Below are 7,703 nucleotides of genomic sequence, written 5' to 3' on the forward strand. Positions count from 1 at the left end.
CCAAAAGAGAGATAATGAGCCTCGAGGTACCGAATCCACTTAGAACAAATTTGTGTGTATTTTTAAGAGTTTATCTTTTTATTTATTTCCATTGATTTCTTTTACATATTTTTTTATATTTCTCCCCTTTTACACATTTTATACATATTTCTCCCCCTTTTTGTCATCATACCAAAAAGGAGGAAATCAACCACAATCAATGGCACAACCAATCATCAAAAGGCACATAATTGAAGATAAGATGTCTACTCATTGTATTGATATGAATGTGAATACATTTGAGCATACATTAAGTAAAGCAAAACAATACAAAACAGAACTCAAACACATCTATGTCCTCCTCGAGGATGAAGCTCCCCCTCTCGAGGATGCATCTCCTCCTCTGGAGGATGTGGCTCCTCCTCTCGAGGATGTGGCTCCTCCTCTCGAGGATGGTGCTCCTCCTCTCAATCGGCTCTGCTCCATGAGAAGGGTGACTGCATCTGTGACATGGCCAAGCTGTGTGATGATAGACGTGGTGGCTCTGCTATGTGTAGTGGAGAGCTCTGTCACCGACGCCTGAAGCCCAGTCACCGATGTCTGAAGTGTGTCCAGCTTGTCGATGAGTACATTCGACAAGCGCTCGGCCCCCTCGGTGGTGGTGTGCATGTCACGACCTATCTCCTCTCGCATCTGTCGAGTGGAGCTCGTGACCTCACTCATGCTGTGGAACTGGGCCTGGACCAAACTCCGGACATTGTAGATCTCTTCCCGTACATGAGCCGTCATGTCAGTCACGGCTGTCAAGGAAGGGACCAACTGAGAAGATACGGGTGCAGGAGTGGGAGCAGGCACCGCACCTCGGAGCTCCCGAAGCAGCTCATCCCTCACCTCTCTGACTATCTCCTGTCGCAGCTCCCGGAGCTGCTCAGGATCAATCCGGACCGCCATAGAGGGTGGTGCCGAGGAGGAAGGTCCGGCGGAGGTGGTAGGAGCAGGAGGAGTGGATGGAAGGTCTGGATGGTCTGGAAGGTCTGGGTAGTCTGAATCGGGCTCAGGACTGGGTGAAGGTCTGGTGGTCTGAGCGGTGAGGGTAGACTTCCTAACCCATACCCCTCTCTCTTCCGAAACCCCCATCCTGTGCATGGTCCCCGTACACAAGCGATCTGTCCATCGCAATGCACGAGAGGGTTCCCTCTCAGGAATGGGAATCTCGTACTCCCTAAAGAGAAGAGTAAAAATCATGCCGTATGGGAGGGTGAGCCAAGGTCTATCTAGGGGCTCACACATATACCTATAGATGAGTTTGGGAAAGTTGACCGGGGTGTCCTGAAGAATGTAAGACATAATAGCTAGGTCCCTCTCATTTACAAAATCAAATCTTCCTGTCTTAGGAAAGATGGACCTGGACAGAATACTCAAAAGGATTCTCACTTCAATAGGAAGTGAGCTAGCAGATACCTCGTCTAGGGAGGACTGAGGTGGATGCCCTAAGACGACCGTAAGGGCCTCAACTCTATCCTCAGGGTGTGCGGGAGCCACCCCTACTAATGGAAGGTGGAGGATGTGGGCAATGAGATCCTCCGTGACACGCACAGGGACACCTACTACTGTGCCCTCGATACCTCCATCTCCCCGATGGACGGTACTATAAAACTCTTGAACAAGGCCAGGGTAAGTGGGAAGGTCCAAAGTGAGGAAGTACTCTAGGCCCTGGGCTCTAAGCCTATCACCTATGGTGAACCCTTCCCCCGGGAGAGATAGTCAAAGTCGACATACCTCCCGGTGGTGACGGCCTTCCCGGCCAACGGCCTTGCGGGAACCGCCCTAGGCGGGGAACGAGCCGGAGGTGGTTCCCTCGCGGGATCGTGCCGCGCCTTGGAGCGCCGCTCGGGACCGGCCTCGGGACGGGACCTCTTCCTAACCACGGTCTTACGAGGCATCTTGACCTAAACGGGAAGAAACACCTAAAGGACGGAGAAAGGTCGACGGAGGAGACTCGGGACGGACAGGAGACGACCTAGGAACGGACGAAAACCCTAAGAACCGGTGAAAAATCGACCGAACAGAGGTTGGAGACGATCGGGGAGGACCTAGGAGTCGGCTCTAGGGCTTTTTGAACAGTGGCGGCTTGACAGAAAAGTGTTTGCGAAACGACAAACCTAGGGTTAAAAAGTCGGATCCCGACTGCGAGTCGACTCCCCTGAGTCGCGAGTCGACTCGACCTCGAGTCGACTCCAGAATATGCGCGAGTCGACTCTCCTTATGCGCCTGTAGATTTCGAGTCGACTCCCGACAATGTGCGAGTCGACTCCCCCTCAGCTGCCATCTTTGCAAGTCGACTCCCGCAAATGCGCGAGTCGACTCCCCCTTAGGAGCCGGCTCTGAAACTTACTCGAGTCGTCTCTAACTTTGGCACGCACCTAAAACTCATGCTATAATCGTGCCAAATGAGGGAAAATCACCTAATTATGATCTGATTTGATGATCATTGAAAAGAAACTCTATTTTAACCACATTGTAATCATCAAAATCAATTATTCTAGTGAAAACCACCACTAGGATGGATCAATCACTCCTAATCCCCTCCTAAGCACACTAAACCTCTCTTCACTTAGGGGTTTTGTAAAAATATCTGCTAATTGATTATCAGTACAAACAAATTGGAGTGTCACATCACCATTCAATACATGATCTCTTATGAAGTGATGTCTTATCTCAATGTGTTTAGTTCTTGAATGTTGAATTGGATTTTTAGTTAGATTTATGGCACTTGTATTATCACAATTAATGGGAATTTTATCTTGTTTAATGCCATAATCTTCTAATTGTTGTTTAATCCACAAGATTTGAGCACAACAACTCCCGGCTGCCACATATTCAGCTTCAGCAGTGGATAATGCAACCGAGTTTTGTTTCTTGCTAAACCATGAGATAAGGTTTTCTCCTAGAAATTGACAAGATCCGCTGGTACTTTTTCTATCAAGCTTACATCCAGCGAAGTCTGAATCTGTGTATCCTATTAAGTTTAGGCTAGATTCTTTAGAGTACCATAGCCCTATGTTCTTAGTTCCTATTAAGTATTTAAAAATTCTCTTAACTGCAGCTAGGTGTGATTCTTTAGGATTAGCCTGATATCTAGCACACATGCACACACTAAACATAATATCAGGTCTACTTGCAGTAAGATACAGTAAAGATCCTATCATACCTCTATAAAGTTTTTGATCTACAGATTTACCTGATTCATCTTGATCTAATTTGCATGATGAGCTCATGGGGGTGCTGATTGACTTGTTTCCCTCCATATCAAACTTCTTGAGCATCTCCTTGATATATTTTGCTTGATTGATGAAGATTCCTCCTTCAGATTGTTTGATTTGAAGCCCTAGGAAGTAGTTCAGCTCTCCCATCATGCTCATCTCAAACTCACTCTGCATCAAATCAGCAAACTCTTCGCAGAGGCGATTGTTAGTAGCACCGAAAATGATATCATCAACATAAATCTGTACTAATAACATATCTTTGTTTTGTTTTTTCAGAAATAATGTTGTGTCTACATTTCCCCTAGAGAATTCATGTTCTAATAGGAATTTACTAAGTCTCTCATACCATGCTCTAGGTGCTTGTTTTAATCCATAAAGTGCTTTGTTCAGTTTATACACATGATTAGGGTATTGATGATTTTCAAAACCAGGAGGTTGTTCTACATACACTTCCTTATTAATATACCCATTTAAAAAATGCACTTTTTACATCCATTTGAAATAGTTTGAAATTCTTAGAGCATGCATATGCTAATAATAGTCTAATAGCCTCAAGTCTAGCTACGGGAGCAAAGATTTTATCAAAATCTATGCCTTCTTCTTGATTATAACCCTTTGCCACTAGTCTAGCCTTATTCCTTATAACAATTCTATTTTCATCTAGCTTATTTTTATATATCCATTTTGTACCTATAATTGGATATTCAGAAGGCCTCTCTACTAGATCTCACACTTTGTTTCTAGTAAATTGGTTTAATTCTTCTTGCATTGCATTTATCCAATTTACATCATTTTCGGCTTCTTCTATATGTTTGGGCTCAAAGTGTGAAACAAAAGCTAGATGGTTATTCAAATTTCTAAGTGAAGCTCTAGTCCTAACCGGTTGAGATGGATCATCTAGAATGAGTTCCTTAGGATGCCCGTGAGCATACCTCCAAGCTTTTGTTAGCCCATGATCCACAATAGGCTCTTGGCTTGATGATGCTTCTTCAATCAATTTTTGATTATCATCTTGTAATCCCATCTCATCTATCTTTTCTTCAAGTATTTCAACATCATCATCAAAATTAACCTTCTTACTAGATGAGATGTCACTAGAGTCATCAAAAACAACATGTATAGATTCTTCTATAACTAGGGTTCTTTTATTAAAGACTCTATAGGCTTTACTAGTTGTAGAATAACCTAAGAATATTCCTTCATCAGATTTAGGATCAAATTTCCCTAGATTATCTTTCCCATTATTATGTACAAAACACCTACATCCAAAGGCATGAAAGTAATTAACTTTTGGTTTTCTGTTTTTCCAAAGTTCATAAGGTGTTTTCTTTATAATGGGTCTTAATAAAACTCTATTTAATATGTGACAAGAGGTATTAATGGCTTCTCCCCAAAAGTACTTAGGGAGGTTACTTTCACATAACATAGTCCTAGCCATTTCCTCTAGTGTTCTATTCTTCCTTTCCACAACTCCATTTTGTTGTGGTGTCCTAGGTGCAGAAAAATTATGGGTTATCCCCTTTTTACTACAAAATTCGTCAAATAATTGATTTTCGAATTCGGTACCATGGTCACTTCTAATGGCTATGACTGAAGACTCTCTAGCATTTGTTACTTCCTTATGGAACTTCTTAAACATAGAAAATGCTTGATCCTTATGCGCTAGAAACATGACCCATGTGTACCTAGAGTAATCATCTACTATAACTAGACCATATTTATTTCCACCTAGGCTTGTTGTTCTAGTTGGACCAAATAGGTCCATGTGTAGTAATTCTAGAGGCCTAGAAGTAGAGACACATTTTATGGATTTAAAAGAGTTCCTAGATTGTTTGCCAAATTGACATGCTTCACATATTTTGTTCTTTTCAAATTTTAATTTTGGCAAACCTATCACGGAGTCTCTTTTAACTAGTTTAGTTATTGTGTCCATGCTTGCATGACCTAACTTACGGTGCCATAACCAACTAGCATCATTATCTTTAGTTTCATTTACAACTAGACATTGGTTATGTTTTGCAAGATCTTCTAGGTCTACAACATATACATTTCCACGTCTAATTCCTTTAAAATCTAAACTATTATCATTAGGATTTGTTATAATGCATAGTGATGGTTTAAACATAACATCATATCCTTTATCACATAATTGACTAATGCTTAACAAGTTATGCTTAAGACCATCAACATATCTAACATTATCTATAAAAGTAGAAGGGGTGATTTGAACTTTACCAATACCAATGATGTGACCTTGGTTGTTTTCTCCAAACGTCACAGCACCTCCCTTCTTAGCTTCAAGGGTGAAAAATTGATCTTTATCACCCGTCATGTGCCTTGAGCAGCCACTATCCAAATACCAGCAGTTTTTGTTGACTTTGGCTGCAAGACACTCCTATACAAGCAAATCATGTCATCTTAGGTACCCAAGTTTTCTTGGGTCCTTCATGGTTAGTCAAGTTGGTTCCTTTTGGAACCCATACCTTTTTAATTTTTCTTTTAGTTTTACTTTTCCTAAAATTACATATATTTGCTTTATGACCTACTGTACCACAACAAAAGCAAGTTATTTTCTTAATTTTAGTTTTCCCAGCTTTAACAAAGAAGTTACTGAGAAGTTTTTGTTTATTTCTTGATTTATATCCTAAACCCGCTTTATTAAATACGGCTCGTTGATTATTAAGTATCATATTTAACTTTTCAGAACTATACGTAAACCTTTCAACTAAAGGTTTGTATTTTCCAAGTTCTTTAGTTAATGTTTGATTTTCTGCTTTTAAATCATTTAGTTCTTTTGTGAGATCCTTGTTTAAGATTTGTTTATGGTTTTTAAGTTCTGAAAGTTCCTTAGTTAGTTTTTCATTATCTTTCGTTAAGTTGTTAGTCTTCTTAATTAAGAGTTGGTTGCTTGTCTTAAGTTCTAGATTTTCTTTGGTAAGATTATCTTTATCCTTAATTAATGAATCATGCTTATGAATGTAAGTTTGGTTAGTTACTTTTAGTTCTCTGTTTTTAACATTTATATTCTTATATTCAATCATTAATTCATTAAACGCATCATAAAGTTCATCAAATGTAAAATCAAAATGCGTATCGGAAGTTACCTCGTTTTCGTTGGCCATGAAGCAGAAATTGGCCTTCTCTTCTTGTTCTTCATCCGATGATGAAGATGATGCGTCGGAGTCCGATAAGGTGGTGACAAGGGCTTTCTTCTTCTTCTTGTACTTGCTGCCCTTCTTTAGTAAGGGACACTCAGCTCTGATGTGTCCCGGCTTTTTGCACTCATAGCACCCAATCCCCTCATTTTCTCTTTCCTTACCTTTGTCCTTGCGGTAGGAATTTGAGGGGCCTCTCCTTTGATGATAGGACTTCTTGTGGTTGATGAATTTCTTGAACTTGCGCACAAGAAGTGCCTCACCACCATCTTTCTCATCTTCTTCTTCTTCACTACTGCTACTGCAAGATAAGTCTTTGTTAGATGAAGTAGATTTTAAAGCTATTACCTTTTTCTTATGGGAGGACTCTTCCTCGTTGTGTTGTTTCATGGTGAGCTCGTGCGTCATAAGGGATCCAAGAAGCTCCTCAAGTGGTAGCTTGTTCAAGTCCTTGGCTTCTTGGATTGCCGTCACTTTAGCTTCCCACGACCTTGGTAGACACCGAAGGATTTTCCTGACAAGCTCACTGTTAGTATAGTTCTTGTCAAGGCTTTTTAGGCCATTGACAATATCAGTAAACCTAGTGAACATGCATGTGATTGTTTCATTTGAATCCATTTTAAATAGTTCATATTTATGAACCAAGATGTTTATTTTGGATTCCTTGACTTGATTCGTGCCCTCATGGGTCACTTCAAGTCTGTCCCAAATTTCTTTTGCAGAATTACAAGTTGAAACCCTATTGAATTCATTACGGTCTAAGGCACAATAAAACACATTCATAGCTTTAGAGTTTAATTGTGCCTTCCTCATGTCATGTTCATCCCAATTCTTTTCTAATTTGGGTACCTTAACACCCTCTACATATGTGGATGGGATGTATGAGCCATTCACTACAATGGTCCACATCTCATAGTCTTGGGCTTGGATGAATATTCTCATCCTAGCCTTCCAGTATGAGTAGTCGGATCCATTGAAGAAAGGGGGTCTTTGGGTGGACTGACCCTCAATGTGAGAAGATCCAAATGGGGTTGTCATTTTGATCTTTTAACTCTTGAGTGGAAGAGTTTTTGGCTCTGATACCACTTGTTGCCCAGATAGACAACCCAAGAGGGGGGGTGAATTGGGTTTTAAAATTAATTTAGATATTTAAAACGTTATGGATGATTAATTAAAAACTATTGCAAGTTATTTAATTAATCCTAAGTGCTGTGAGTGATGTGAGAGTAAGAAAAAAAGAGCCAATCAATCACAAACACAAGGTTTTATAGTGGTTCGGAGCTAACCCTTGCTCCTACGTCCA

The sequence above is a fragment of the Phoenix dactylifera genome, chromosome 11 (genome assembly GCF_009389715.1).
Source record: "Phoenix dactylifera cultivar Barhee BC4 chromosome 11, palm_55x_up_171113_PBpolish2nd_filt_p, whole genome shotgun sequence".
NCBI classification, from domain to species: Eukaryota; Viridiplantae; Streptophyta; class Magnoliopsida; order Arecales; family Arecaceae; genus Phoenix; species Phoenix dactylifera.